The following is a 16,594-nucleotide window of genomic DNA, read 5'->3' as shown; positions in this document are numbered from 1 at the left end:
TCCATTTTCTGCCTACATACCCCCGAGTACAAGAATATTTGTGACAATAATTGTAGTACATGAAAATAATCATGTTCATATTTGAAGACTTCAAAATTAATTTAAAAACCAAAGATTATTTCACTTATATTTCATTAGGAGACCTTAACTTGTAACACTTATTCCAGACTAAAACATGACGACTCATTTGAAATGTAATGACTACCTAAACTGTTTAAGTTCCACTCTGAGACTTTGATTTTATACTCACAAATTATGGGTAGGGGCATGGGGGACAGCTATTCGCATTGCTTTTTCTGTTGTAAACATGATGTGCTATTAGTATGAATCAGCAATCTTTCTCCTATGCAATATTAGAAATTTTAGATTGTAAGTGGCATCTGTAGTTCATTGGATAAATCACTTTTCTTGCAAAGAATAGATTGTTTGAAATATAGTGACTGTAGAATTACTTAGAACCTTTATCTTGAAAAGTTTGATAATTTGTATCTCTGAGAAAAATACCTTAACTATTGAAGAAATGAAGTTTAGTATAGCCTTACAGTATATCAGGAGTTGGGTCAGATAGAACTTTAGCTTCTCTTACTTAGTTTATTTTCAAAGCTGAGTAGAACATACTATGTAAAAATCCAGTTTTTATATTTTGAGTCTTAAATTTATGAAGTGGACAAAGTGTTCTGAAGGACAACTTTGTTGAATACACATATTTAGATACTGATTTGAAAATACAATTATTTATATACTTCCTTAGACTTTCCAAAAGAGTTGTATCTATGAGTATAAATGCAAATTCCAGATTTGCGTATATGAAAAATGGAATTCTGTAGTTTGAGTTAAAAAGACAAAACTTATTGAACAGACTGAACTATGATTTTTAATGTACAGCTAGGTCAGTATTTCCATTCTAGTCTCACATTTTAAGTATTTTTAAAGTTAGCCAATAAAATTTACTTGGCATTGATAATCACAACAGGAGCAAGAGTTATATAAATCCATTTGGCAATATAGCTTTGAAATGTAATTTTCCTTTCACTAGGGAGGGTTGAACTCACTGTGGATTTATATAGACCTTGGATTTATTTATAAGTTTTCTCTGTTGGAAGATTTGGGATGGGTAGATAGGGTGAGGATGAGTTGGTGAATTGTTCACACATGCTAAGTACAGCCCAACTCTTAAATACCAACATGAGGGAGAAGTTCTCCACTGTACAATGAAACACAATATATACTTCATGTAGTGCCAGTTTACTTTGTTGTTGTGTACTAAGTGCTATATACTAAAAATTAAGCATATCAAGGCCCAAGAGAAACTTTGACCATATTGGATATGACATGGTTGAAATACATTTCAAATGAGTATTTGTTGGAGTTTTTAATCCCTCCTTTGTTCATAGATGTGAGAAGATTTGTGATTAGATGTCTGCTTTAACTGGATGTATATATATCTATGAAGATGGGCACTTTGATTTGAGGTACCGATATCAGGCTTTGGGCTCTATCTGCGGAAAATCAGTATTAATCTAAACTAAAATTGAGAATACTGAAATATCTATCTTTTGCTTTAGACAAAATCTGCCCATATTTATTTATATCACTATTTTTGTGGTATTTTCTGCAAAAGTCAGCATGGTAGGCACTGATCTGTAAAATTAAAAAAAAAAAAAATTAACAGTTAACAAAATGCCCTCAGTCATTTAACTATTCAGAGTAGAATCACAATCCTGGTCTCACAGGCCAGATTCCTCTGCACTTAATACACAGAACGGACTACTGAACTCAGGATGGTGTAGGCTCACGTTGAAATGAACTTCTGTTGGGTGTTGTTGACACAAAGCCAGCAGTTAGAAACTGTTTGTCTGACAGGCCAGTTTACTCTTTTCTTCTTGTTTTCTTCCTTTTCTGTGCATACATTAGTGTGAACCAATTAGCTTAGTTTTCCTTGCTAAACTAAATTCATTCAGCACCATTAGCTCTCTTTTCTCTCTTCCTGACTTCCTTTTACCCTTAGGCCATCCCTAGCCTATGGTAAGTGCTATAGGAAATACAAAGAATGGTTACCAAAAATTATTAAATTGGAAAAGGATTATCTGTCTATGCAGGTTTAACTCCATGTTTCCTTGTTCGATGTTTTTACATTGCGTTTAGGTTTTCTCATTCTGTTTTCTGAGACGGAGTCTCTCTCTGTTGCCCAGGCTGGAGTGCAGTGGCAAGATCACAGCTCACTGCAGCCTCCACCTCCTGGGTTCAGGCAATTCTTCTGCCTCAGGGCCCGGTGCAGTGTCACATGCCTGTAATCCCAGCTCTTTGGGAGGCCGAGGCGGCAGATCACGAGGTCAAGAGATCAGGACCATCCTGAACAACATGGTGAAACCCTGTCTCTACTAAAAATACAAAAATTAGCTGGGCGTGGTGGCACATGCCTGTAGTCCCAGCTACTTGGGAGGCTGAGGCAGGAGAATCACTTGAACCCAGGAGGTGGAGGTTGCAGTGAGCCGAGATCACGCCACCACCCTACAGCCTGGCCACTGCACTCCATCCTGGCGACAGAGCAAGACTCCCTCTCAAAAACAAACAAACAAAAAACAGGGCACTGATTTCTGAATTATATATCTCCCTATTCAAAGTCTTAATCTGTCCATGTGAATAGAGGTTAAGGCAATAGCAACAACAACAAAATGCTATCATTAGTAAATGTTTTGTTTATTATATACAGTTAACAGAGCTTTCAGAGTGTGCTCTTAGGAAGGACACACCTCTTGAGGTAGGTGTGTCTTGCTTAGTGATGTTGAACGAATCACAGTCCAGGCAATCTTCATTCTGCATGGTGGCATTGCTGTCTTCATGTGGACAGACAAGTAGAATGATGTTAGAAATCATATATTTAGAATTATAGACAGTAATTTTTTTTTTCAAAATGCACAAAGATGTTGTTTCTTGGAGTATAAGAGAATTGAGTTTTAGCTTAGAGCCACTTTACTGTGAGAGCAACTTTTTTTAAATTGAAAATTTCTAAGTGTGACCTCTGTTGGCATAGCTGGTATTCTTTGAAAGTAATTTAAATGAAAAGTATTGCCAGTCTATATCTTGTGTAAATCTTTTGAGTTAGCATGTTTTGAAGAGGTAGGACTGGTGTCAGAATATTCTGAGAAAGTTAGGGTGGGCCATAATTTCTCAGCTATGCTTTCTGTACTGGAAAGCAGGAGAGATTTATGCATAGGAGTGGGATAAGTGGTTTAATAGATTGTTAATAAAATGCATATTCTGTTTGTTGTTTTTGTTGTTGGTCCTTAGAGTTCAATTCAAACTTGTATATTCCACTTATCTGGATGGTAGAGTTGTTAGCTTCAGGGAGAAGGTCTGTGACAAGTAGAATTTCACATAAATGCCACCACAGTAACACTTGAAATACTTCACATTAGATTTGGGTCAGTTAGGATTTTTAGCTAGGCTGTTCACTTTCACTTTGGAAGGCAAATGCCAGATGTGTGTTATTTTCTAGGCAGGTGCTGAATTTGAGTCAGCCAGCTTTGCCAGAATCCCCTTAAATATAAAATAGCAAGTAAAATCAGGCTCTTTCCATTAAACACCTTATAGTTGTTGTTGTTGTTTTTGAAGCTGAAATTCATATATGTTATTTTGAACCATTTATAACATCTAGATACAAGGGTCTAAATTAAGCATTTATTTATAAAATCCATATCCATGCAATTAAGTTTTTTCTATTTTACTGTGATTCTTTAGCATTAGGATATAGGTATTTCTATTTATTTTGACTGGTATTGCTAGCTTGAGACTCAGTATAATGGGAGAAAACCAGAGAAATTAACAGTAAGCTTTGCAAATTGTGGTTTTTATCTTAATTCCATGCGTTAGGTTGTCTAAGCCTTGTTTACTATTTCATGAATGATTCATGGATGTCTATAATCAATGGAAATGTGTTTTTTGGCCTAGGCACCGTTACATTTTGCCTTCTCATCTACAAAGAGTAAAGAGAGAGTAAGAAGTATGTGTAGGGTAGCATTCAGCTGAGCACAGTGGCATGTGCTGTAATCCCAGCTACTCAGGAGCCTTGAAGCAGGAGGATTGCTTGAGCCCAGGAGTTGGAGGCTGTAGCGTGTCCTGATTACCTGTGAATAGCTACTGCACCCCAGCTTGGGCAACACAGCAAGATCCAGTCTCTTAAAAAAAAAAAAAAAGATGTACGTAGCACTTAATAACGGCCAAGTAGGGAGTCAGCAGTTTAAATCAATGTAGTCCAATTTTGGAGGATCTCTTAACTGCCTGCTTCCATGCAAGGTTGCTTTTGTGGTGCCACTGTGTATAGAATTGTTTGTTTTCACTACTTTTTAGAAAGTAGAATTAAGGACTTCCTTTTTTTAAACCAACAGTTTTGGCCTTTTTGGTGCCAGTTACATAAATTTCACAAGCAGAAGTCACACATTAGTGTCAACCTAATGGTCTGGAAATTTGTTAACTATCAGTATGACAAAACCCTAGCACGGTTTTATCATGTTTCCCTGAGAAGTGAAAAGAACTGGGAAAGCAAGCATATGATCAGCCAGAGTTTCAGTGGAAGGATGAATGGGGAAACTTTTAAGACACCTACCAGTGTTGTATTTGAGTACTGAGACTTCTAAAAATCTCTACCTAGACTATAAAAGACTATCTTTAAAAGGAACAGCTGTGTCATAATTATTGAATTGGTGGCTTATTCTAGAGTATAGAGAGTAGTGGCCAGTGAAAACAGTTGATCTCTCAGCTTTTCAGTTCTTTGTCATTAAAAAGGCTGTTTGGTCTAGCTTACTAATTCTTCCTTTTAAGTGGCGGTTTTATTACAGTCCAGAAAACACTTCTGTTTCCTGGGTTATAAGACAGAGTATAAAAATAGAAGATAGTTTTGAACTCATGTGTTTTGAAGACTGTATCATGATTACTTACACTATTATATTTGAATAGAATAGAAATGTACAATTCTTTGACTTAAACATCTGTTGGACAAATTAGTTTGGTTTGATGAATCTTATTAGTATACAACAGCAGATTTTGTTTTGTTAACCGAGTAGAATTTAGATTTTTTTTGTAACTAGATACTTTGGGACAGTTAAATTTTTTCTCTAATACAGAGGTTAGATGTTTAATTGTTGCTGCTGCTTCAAAATGTTCACAGAATTTCATAAAATCTTTATTGTCTGACACATAAACTATTTGCACTTGTGCACTAACATATTACATATCAAAGTCTGGTTCAAACTTCCTCTTTAAAGTGTCTTTTGGAAATAGGAAATGATAGCCTTTTGTAAAATATTGCTGTTATCTTTTAAATGTATTTTTAACATATCCTAAATGCAAGAGCATATTGCTTTAAACCATAATGTGTGTGCCCTGTGTTTATCTGTTTCCAATATTCTAATTTATTTCCTCCTCCTCTTTTTTTTTGTGAGACAGGGTTTCGCTCTGTTGCCCAGACTGGAGTGCAGTGGTGCAATCTCTGCTCGCTGCAACCTCTGTCTTCTGGGTTCAAGCGATTCTCCTGCCTCAGCCTCCCTGAGTAGCTGTGACTACAGGTGTGCAGCACCATACCAGCTAATTTTTTTTTTTTTGTATTTTCAGTAGAGATGGGTTTCGCCGTGTTGGCCAGACTGGTCTTGAATTCCTGACCTCGGGATCCGCCCGCCTCGGCGTCCCAAAGTGCCCTGCGATTACAGGCATGAGCCACACACTGGCCTATTTCCTCCATATTTTTAAAATGAAAAAAAAAAAAAAAACCCTCTTTCACATCATAGTGAATAAAAAATTCTTGGAACTGAAAGATCATTTAGAATAGCTAGCATGCCTATTGTGCTTATCATGTGCCAAGTAGTGTTCTAAGACTTTCTCATAGTAATTCACATAATCCTCAAACCTATGATGTAGCTGCTATTATGATCCTATTTTAAAGATGGGAAGAAAAAGGCACTGAGAAGTTAAATGACTTGTGCAGTGATTTGCACCTAATTTAATTAGCCAGTTAGAGGCCAAATTGGAAATCCAACCCAATCTGGCATTTGCAGTTTTTGGCTTGTGAAACTTGGTTCTCTTAAAACAAACAAGCAAAAGACCAAGAAAGCCAAAAAAGAATTAACTAGTAATTTTCAAAATAAAGTTTCAAGCTGACTTTGTCATTATAGGTAAGGCTATGACAAGGCTTAATGCTGTGTATGCCATTTTCTCTACAGTGAGGGTCTGCAGGCTCATATCATTGTGTACTAGCTACTAAAGTCCATGAAGTCAATAAATTGCCTATTATATCAGACATGATAATCTGCCATTAATAAAAGAAAATGCAGGTCACAGAAATGATATTATGCTGTTTGTTGGCTTCAAATGAAGTTACACAGATAATGCTTTCAACAGGATGTGTGTTTAGCTTTTCTATTAACATGGTTATTTTGTTTTGAAAGACAGAAAAGGGGGCCCAGCCCCACTCTCTTTGATTCCTCTGTTTATAAAGAACTTCACAAGTTTTACTCAATAAAAAAATTCTTAAAAAGTAATTTAGAATTCCCATAATCAGAAGCCTATATAGGACCTTTTTACGCAAAGTGAAGAACATTTTCAATTCAAAAGCAAATTTCAGCTTTTATTTAGAAAAGAGTACATTCTTTTGTTCCAGCAGTGAAAAAAAATTTTTAAAAAGAGAAAATACTACATTCTAAGAGTGACTAGCAAATCCTTTCAATTACTTTTAAAAACTTAATTAATTAATTGATATATATATTTTTGAGACAGGATCTTACTCTTTCACCCAGGCTGGAGTGCAGTGGTACAATCACAGCTCACTGCAGCCTCGACCTCCCAAGCTAGATTGATCCTCCTGCCTCAGTGTCCTCATTAGCTGAGATTACAGGTGTATACCACGACATCCAGCTAATTTTTGTATTTTTTTGTAGAGACAGGATTTCACCATGTTGGCCAGGCTGGTCTCTAACTCCTGGTCTCAAGTGATCTGCCCACCTCTGCCTCGCTAACTGCTGGGTTTACAAGCATGAGCCACCACACCTGGCCAAAAAACCCTTAATTTATATTGGACGGTTTTTGTTTCATTTTCACTATATGTCAGATTATCATACCTTAACAGACATGGCCTTTATATTTTATAAAATGTTTAAAAAAAATAGTCCATCCTTTCTCTCAGATTTCCCCAGGTTTTGTTTTGTTTTAAATATATATAGGGGAAATTATAGCTGCTCTTTATAATCAGTACACAGGGTTTTTGGTTGCTTATGAGTATCTGTGATATAATTAACAGTATTTACCATGAACACAAAAAGAGATTTTAATTGCTTACTACCTAGAATTTACTTTATTCACAACTGCTGTTTTCTTTTTCTCTTGTCTTTTAAAGCAGTTTCTAAGCATATATAATAAAGTTATAATTTAATTAATACTGTGAAATATGTTTTTAGTGTTTGAGCAATTCATGCTGTTTCTTAAATCACTGGTTAAATTCACCTTTAAAATTTTAACTTTGAGTATTTATATTGTAACTCACAGTTAAGTCTCTTGAAAAGTTTGTTTCATTTACTTTCTAGCAAGGGTTTGACCACATCTTTTTAAAACAGAGATGGAAATATATATATATATATATATATATATTTCCTTTTCCTTTTCCTTTTTCTTGCTCTGTCACCAGACTGGAGTGCAGTGGCACCATCACTGCAACCTTGAACTCCTGAGCAGAGGTGATCCTCCTCCCTCAAGTCTGTTGAGTATCTACGACTACAGGGTTGTACCAATATGCCCAGCTAATTTTTTTATTTTTTTGTAGAGAGAGGTCTTGTTATGTTGCCCAGGCTGACCTTGAACTCCTGGGCTCAAGTGATCCTCCCACTTCAGCCCCCCAAAGCACTGAGATTACAAGCATGAGCCACTGTACCCAGCCTGGAAATATTTTTTATACATTAGAATATAAAGAGGTGCAAATTTAAGAAGGAAACTTTTCTTGCATACCTACATTCTGCTAGTCATAATATGCATTTTATTTCATCAAATTCTTACTACTAGCTTGGGAGAGAGAACTTACCCCATTTTGTAGCTGAAAACAGTAAGGTTCAGAGAGATGAATTAAGTCATATTGTTAGGTCTCCACATATTGCCAAATGTGCCTTAGGGGTCAGATCACCTCTGGTTGAGAACCACTGAGATATATCAATTGGATTGAAAACTGACTGTAAATATAATATACAGTCACTTGCCAGTATATTCTTATCAGTCTTTTCTTATTCTCTGATCCTTTTTAAATGTAGCCATTACATATAAAATCGTGGCAAAATATATATGTTTAAATTTTTATCTTGAAAAAATGTGGAGGCAAATTGTCTTTTAAAAATGTGTAGGTTATTTTAAGTTATAAAGAACTCTATTAGCCTATACTGGATACTTACAGTTTTTATTAATCATCTTAAATAATGAAAATGTTTTTCTAAAATCTTTCATATGTGGACAGATTACTCTCCTTCAAAAAAAAATATTGTAGCAAATTGCTAAACCATTTTGTGGAATGATGGCATGGCCAGACCATTATAATGCAGCAGAATGCTGTGGAATCCAAGAGTCATTTCCCCGTAGTAACTCCAGTTCAAATGAACAGCAAGTATTTATGCAAATTCTGGAATTTGAACCTGAAACTATATATTTCCAAAAATCTCTTTCTGGTATGACATAGAGCCTCCTCTAGTGATACAAATGGAACTTCTTGATTACATGAAATTCCCCATCCAACCGCTAGCATTTTTCAATTTAGTCTATACTCATTTCTGAGCAATGATAGTGCATGCAGTAAAGTAGGCATGTTTTAGGTATACAGAAGCAATATATATAGTCCTACCCACATCTTACAGTGTAGTAAGAGAAATGACAAACATTAAGTTACATGAATGGGATTACAAAGCAGTGTATCAACAAATGTACAATAATGTAGTAGGCATACAGTGCAGGAAGGGCAGTGGGCACTGTGGCCATGGCTGTCTGTCTCTCAGTGTTCTTGGCCATGTGCGTACCTTGCTATGAAGGCTACAACCTGCCATCTATTTTAGATCATCACAACAGGAGTAGTTAGAAATGAAACACAGAAATAAGGGGAATCTTGGTTAATGGGACTCAAGTGCTAAAAGGTAGGAAAATGACTCTTGGTTATAATCTCAGCTGAAGTATGTGGGCATTTAATGGTGAATGCTGTGTTCTAAACCTTGTTCAGCTAGACAGTAAATTTATCTGCTAAATGATAGGAACTCATAACACTTGGATATATACAGGAGTCTAAGTAAATTCTTGTTGATTTTTAATTTTCTTACTAGAACCTAATAAATTGTATCTGGTATATTTTCTATTTGAAGAATACCTCTAGTTGAAGAAGTATAAAACATGGTTAAGCATGAGGCTCTCAAAAGCTATCATGAATATAAGGATATTATAAGACCGTGTCCTTTTTATAGGTAGTCATTTGTAGCTACATCAGATGGAAAGTGTAGAGCAGGTCTGGTTTTATTGAGCATGTAATGTAAAGCCTACCTTGAGGGTCCTTTATTCTTGATACAAACTTGAGTCTAATCTTTTCTCCCTGTATAGTTTCTACTTCCCTGCTCCCTGGGCCATCTGTTCTTTTTCTAGTATGTGGTTTTATTGTGTTGAGATAATTCTCTCTCCCTCTCCCCTCTCCCTTCTCCCCTCTCCCCTCTCCCCTCTCCCCTCTCTCCTCTCTCCATATTGTGCCTTAAAAGTCTTAATTTATGCTGCCAGAGGGTAGAGGCAAGGCTTCTTTCCTAACGATCTCATGATATGTTGAAATCCCCTTCAGTAATATACATTGTGTTCCACACCCACCACACACACACATGCACGCATGCACATATGTTCTCCCTCATATGTATATACCATCCCTTAAGAATGGATGATCATTAAGTTAGCCACAGATTATCTGAAGTTATCTGATAGCAGTTTGGTAACAAAGGGGGATGCGAGAAGGTGGCTGAGAGGGTTAAGGTCCCTCCCTATTAATAGTCCTCCCTTTCCAGCTTTCTAGGAACAAATGAGTATCATGAGAGCTAAAGACCTTCAGAAAGTGAGGATCAACAACTACAAAATTTATTTTCTGGGACATTGCTCTCTTGAAAATCACTGAGTGTTTCTACTAATTTTCTTTTAATACATGTTTTCTTTGTGACTACTTCCTTGCCTCCATCTACTTTCACCCTGTCAGGCCTCCTTTTAGAGAGAGAATAGGAGTGAAAGAGAAAGAGGAGGACGTTTATTTTTCAAATTTGCATCCAAGGAGGGCTTCACATAAATTCTCACTTGAAAGCACCATCCAGAGATTCTGAGGATGAGAATATAAAAAGAGTTATAAAAGTGGTGAATCATGTTTCCTGTAGACCCCAGCAGATGATCATTTGTGTTCTTCAGCCTCTCTCATTCCATTTCTAGTGCACCTAGCTGTTGTCAAGGGGTGTTGTCATTCTTGGCAGTTATTTAGTAAGGAGGAGAGAAGGCTGTTTCCAACCTGGAGGGGAATGTTGCTTATTTATTCAAGAGGAATACTTCTGAACATTGTTATTGCTAAATATATTATTGTAAACCTGGAGAAAAGGGAATGAAAAATCATTCAATTAGACAAATAAATGTAGATTGAGCATACCCTATCTGAAATCCTCCAAAATCCAAAATTTTTGAGCACCAACATGACACTCAAAAGGAAGTGCTCACTGGAACATACAGGATTTCAGATTGTTGGATTTGGAATGCCAACTGGCAAGTGCAATGCAAATATTCCAAAATCTGAAAAAAATCAGAAATCTGAAACACTTCTGGTCTCTAGCATTTTGGGTAAGGGATACTCATCTTGTATTATTTTGACATATTATCAGAAAATACTGTATAATGGTAGGTAGACAACATGAAGACTTTTAATACCTCTTTACTGATTATTCTACCAGTTACTATAGCAAATAAAAGTTAAGGCTGGGCTCTTTGATCTTTGCGTCTTGCATCAGAAAAAGGTGTAAGTGAACCAAACATGCATAAGAGTCAGTGAGTCGGTAGTTCACCCACTTGTTCCCAGGTGGTAGTTGTGAGACCTTGTGCAAATTGTATTTGTTGCCTGGACTCAATACTGAAAGCAGTCTGAAAGATTGCTTCTAGAACTCTGTTGTGACCGTGCACTTAACTTAAAAACTCATCAGTGACCATTTTAAATGCATCATTTTGGCATTACGAATACACATCTCCACTTTGAGAGTGAAGGAAAAAAAATGATACAGTTTAACTAGTGTCCCTAAGAACAACTAGTCTCACCTATTGATGGCAAAGTTTAAATTCCCCATTAGTTTTCTATTTTTTGCCTAGAATATCTATTGGAAGCCTCTCTTCAATTTCGTGGATAAACCAAGGAAGATACCAGTGTTGGCACTGAATTACAGAATATGTTCACTAGAGGATAAACTAGTAGATCCTGAGTTGAGTCAGCATGAACCAGAGTCCTGGGGCCAAGCTCTGTCTGTACTGCATTTTATTCTCAGTGTTTAGCCCTGCTTGTGGGTGGCCTTCTGGATGTTTACTAAAATGAAAATTCAGTTTTTGTGAACAGACATTCATATGTATGCGCACATGCACACACACTGTGAGTACATGAGTATTTTAGAAAATGGGGACACTGAGGTCACTCTGGAGAGTCATTGCACGTCAGATGTGGGTCCTGTCACTTGGGTTTAATATTACACCAACCCTAGTAGTATCCAGCTGACACTTTTATTAGCAATATTGAACGAATCATGGAATTTTTGACAGGAAAATTTTATGATTGGGAAGAAACAAGTCCAGTAGCCTGGCTGCTTTTTGTTTTTTTTTTTTTTAAGGCAGAGTTTCGCTCTTTTTACCTAGGCTGGAGTGCAATGGTGCGATCTCGGCTCACTGCAACCTCTGCCTCCGGGTTCAAGCGATTCTCCTGCCTCAGCCTCTGGAGTAGCTGGGATTACAAGCGTGCCCCACAATGCCTGGCTAATTTTTTTGCATTTTTAGTAGAGACAGGGTTTCACCATGTTGACCAGGCGGGTCTTGAACTCCTTACCTCCAGTAATCCACCCGTCTCAGCCTCCCAAAGTGCTCGGATTAAAGGCATGAGCCACTGTGCGTGACCTTATGGCCTGGCTGATTTCTTGTAATTAATTAGTAGAAAAGATGGGACTCATAATAGGCTATCCTGTTGCCTGCACAGTCTTTTTGTTGGCAAGTGTTTTTGTAGTCCTTGATATGTGCATGATCATATATCTTTATTAATCTTTATAATCCATCTGAATACATCTAGTTGGATATAATGAACTTGGATTAACGTGAACCCCATATTGAGATGCTCAAATAAATAGCATTTTAATCTCTTATATTGCTGTTAAATTGAATCTCATGAAAGGAAGTTAGAAATCAGCATATATATGTACACACTAATTTGTTGGGGTTAGTAGACATTCAGTCTTATCTCTCACCCCTTAGGTTTCATTATTTTGTGTTGACATCAGATATTCAGAATGATATTCCTAAGGACTGTAAGATCTTAAGTCATTGAGAAAGATAAAATTATATTTTGAATGTTATATTTTGCTAAAATAGGAAATTATGATCATACAATTTCAGGAGGGCTTTGAATAATAAATAATGAACCACATTTGGTGATGATAGTGGGGTAACATAACTTGTCATCTCATGAGTATTCTGATGAATAGTGGCTTTGTTGTAGAATCTCCATTTTGCAGGTGTAAAGATCAGAAATTCTAAAGCTTAGTGTGTTTTCAAAACTGGTACTGTGAGCAGCTCTTGAGCATTGACCCTTGGCCACGGACTGCTGCCGGGTGTTCAGGCAGGATACGTGGAAGAGAAAGCTACGTTTCTCTTCCTGGAATCCTCTGATTCTGTTGAGTGTCGTTACTTTTGCTGCTACTATCCAAGAAAACAGAAGTGGGGGGTGATGAGTTTCCTAGTTTAGAGGCTTTTCTGGGAATGCTCCCTAGCCACTTGCACTTAATTCACCTTTTCCCTTGATCTACGAGAGGCCACAGCATAATCATTTCTGTATCACTAGCTGCTAATGCTTCCTAAGTGGAAGAGAGATTTAAGTTAATGCAACTACAGAGTCTTTCATACCTGGAATTTTTAATGTATTTTTTCCTTTTTTTATTTTTATTTTTATTTTTGAGACAGGGTCTTGCTCTGTCACCCAGGCTGGAATATAGTGGCACTATCTTAGCTCACTATAGCCTCCGCCTCCCATGTTCAAGGTTGATTCTCCTGCCTTAGCCTCCCGAATAACTGGGACTACAGGTGTGTGCCACCACAGCTGGCTGATTTTTGTATTTTTAGTAGAGACGGGATTTCACCATGTTGGCTAAGCTGGTCTCGAACTCCTGACTTCAAGTGATCCACCCACCTCGGCCTCCCAAAGTGCTGGGATTACAGACATGAACCACCATGCCCTGCTTTTTTCCCCCTAAATTTTAATGATGGTTCCCAGTGCTTAGTTCACATTAGAAGCTTCCATAGCCAGGATGCAGATGTGTACATCATATCTTCCCAGCCCTCTGCCTTCCCCTGCAGATGCCCATTTTCTCGTGTGGCATGGTCTCCACAGGGCTCATACCGGCCTCCCATTCTTAAGATCCCGTATGAGTGGGAAGCCCTCAACGGTGTTATGCAAAGTCATTCTTTTGGAAAAAGAGCCTGGAAGTAAGGGGTAGAGTGGATTTCTATGAGGCATAACTAACTAGTAGGAAAAAGCCCCAAGGCTGCTTGGTGTCGATCCTACGCTCGACTCCAATTTTCTGATTATTCTTGGTCATATCATTCTTTCTACTGTACTATACCAGTCACTGAGTACACAGATGATGTCTCAATTTCAATATCTTCTCCTGTTACCAAGAAATCTAGCTTAGATTAACACTCAATTTTGTAACATTTCATGAACACTTTATTCAGAAAAACTGGTTCTACCTTATTTACTCCACCCATAGGGAAGTAGTTGGTGTATTGTGTGTGGGTCAGTATTTCTATATCTTACATGAAATTTGGAAGAATTCTATGCAACCAAATCTGACCCTTCAATTTCAGAAAATTGATTTCTGAGAAAGCAGATGAATTTTGATTTACCTTATATCTCTAAGGATGAAAGCAAGTAGCATTAACTCCCACAGAATCGTGATCATCCCTCAGTTGGTCTAATTCTATGCTAGCTTTTATCATTTTCCCCATTATAGGTTGAAAGCTTCAGATGTCCCAGTTTCCCGGGGTCTTAGGATTCTACCCTGGCTCTGGCAGCCTACCTTCATTGTTTTACCCACCAAAGGAAATGGTAGAAACTCAGCTCTGAGGCAGGGGTTTATGGCTTCCACTAAGGTATCCCTAAGAATAGGGCATATGCTTTGAGCTTTAAACTATGTAAATGGCGATGCAGAATGGCAGATGCTTGAAAGATAGGTATAGTCGCTTAATGCCTAAGATAGACTAACACAAGAAGATAGATTCTTGATGTGTGTAGTTATGGACTCCTTGGCTGCAAGTGTAGAAATGCAACTCAAACCAGTATAAGCAAACCTGGAACTTATCACCTCTTGTAAGTGGGAAGTCCAAAGCTACAACTGGCTCAGGGCAAGTCTGGATGGAAGGAATTAAATGATGTCATCAGGACCTTCTCTTTTTCTCTACTTTCTTGTGTTGGCTTTTTTTCAATTAGGACCTTATGTCATGGCAGAGAAGGTCATTAGCAGTTCTGCCTTATGTCATTTTAACAGCCAATAATCCCCTCTCAAAAGGATCTTTCCTGATAGCTCTAAAAAAAAATTATAGGAATGACTCTCCCTGGTCCAGGTTGGATTGCCTGCCCATTCCTGAGCCAGTCTTGCCAGGGGGCTGAGATTAAGGCAAGCATTTTGGCTAGTCCTGGTCACTCTAGAGGCTGTGAGGAAGTGGGGATATTAGTCCCATCATGAACCATGTGACCTGACAGTGGAGGGTTGCTTGCGTGTGTTGTAGAGGGGTAAGCCAAGGTTAAGGTTTGTGTTTTGTATTTCCTTACCAGCTTTTTATCAACCCCAGAGCCTAGGAAAGTCCTTCTTACTCAGGAATTGTTCAGGTATACTAACAAGCATAGCATTTCCTCACGAGAGCCACAAATAATGTTGAAAATCCACTCTATGCCATTGATTGTACTAGATCCACTGGCAATGAGAAAAGACACATTTCGCTCACTCGGAGTGTATGTCATTGTGGAGGTGATGGCATATTGAAAAAAAAAGGTAGGATATAAACAGTTCCATCATAAGGGGAAGCATCTACTGGGGTAATTCCAGGCAGAGAGGGCATCATGTACAAAGGTTCGGTGGTGAGAAGAGGGAGCAAGGCCTTTGGAATAACGAACTCCAGTTGTTCCTCATATGTGCAGCAGAAATAGTGAGAAGTCAGGATTATGGAGACTGGTGAGGTGAGATCATCCAAGGGCCTTTTGCTTGGGAAGCCATTTTACTTTAATCTTGAGTACCATGGGGACCATTGACGGATTGATACAGGGAAATGAAATGATGATTTTTTTTTTTTTTTTTTGAGACGGAGTTTCACTCTTTTGCCCAGGCTGGAGTGCAGTGGCACGACCTCGGTTCACTGCAGCCTCCGCCTCCCGGATTCAAGCGATTCTCATGCCTCAGCTACCTAGTAGCTGGGATTACAGGTACACACCACCACACCCAGCTATTTTTTATATTTTTGGTAGAGATGGGGTTTCGCCATTTGCTCAGGCTGGTCTTGAACTCCTGGCCTCAAGTGATCTGCCCGCCTCAGCCTCCCAAAATGCTGGGGTTACAGGCATGAGCCCCGGTGCCAAACCAATTTATTCATTTTAGAATGAATGCCCTGCCCTGGGGTGAATGGACTAGAGGAGGGCAATACTGGAGGGTTAGGCAAGTTTAGCCTGTGGAAGTGATCCAGATGAGATGTGAACTGAGGGGTAGTGGCGGAGGGGATGAAGATAAGTGGATTCTAGGAAGTGACTGACTTTTAAGGGAACGAGGAGTCACCCCAGGTCTTACAAAAGACCTGGCTTTGTCTCCTGTGGATATCCAGGCTCCCTATGATCCATGTCATGCCATTACCATAAACTAATTAGTAGATTTTCTATATCGATGAAATATGAATATGAGAATGTTCGTAGTAGCATTAGTCATAGTAGTCCCAAAATGAAAACAGTCCAAACATCCATCAGCTGATGATATGTAAAACTTGCTTATATACTTCAGTGGAATATTATTTGGCAATAAAAAGAAGTGAAATACCGATATATGCTACAAAATGGATGAGCCTTGGAAGCATTATATTTATTGAAAGAAGCCAGTCATAAAGGCCACATACTGTATGATTCCATTTATATGAAATATCCAGAATAGGCAATGCTGTAGACATAAAAGATAAACTAATGGTTGCCTGCTGCTGGGATTGGGGAGTGGGAGAAAATGGGAGTGAGTGCTAATGGATATAGGGTTTCTTTTTATAGTGTCAATAATGTTCTAAAATTGATTGTGGTATTGGT

The 16,594-nt window shown here is 38.0% G+C and overlaps 1 protein-coding gene across 13 annotated transcripts in view; it reads left to right on the top strand.

The window, feature by feature from the left end:
• The window catches only part of NCOA2 (nuclear receptor coactivator 2), a 296,372-nt gene that overhangs the window by 113,380 nt on the left and 166,398 nt on the right, over positions 1-16,594 (top strand). The window lies entirely within an intron of this gene.

Source organism: Papio anubis, chromosome 8, assembly GCF_008728515.1.
Source record: "Papio anubis isolate 15944 chromosome 8, Panubis1.0, whole genome shotgun sequence".
In the NCBI taxonomy this organism is placed as follows: Eukaryota; Metazoa; Chordata; class Mammalia; order Primates; family Cercopithecidae; genus Papio; species Papio anubis.
Note: the sequence above shows the minus strand (reverse complement) of the source record. Positions and strands in the feature narration are given on the sequence as shown.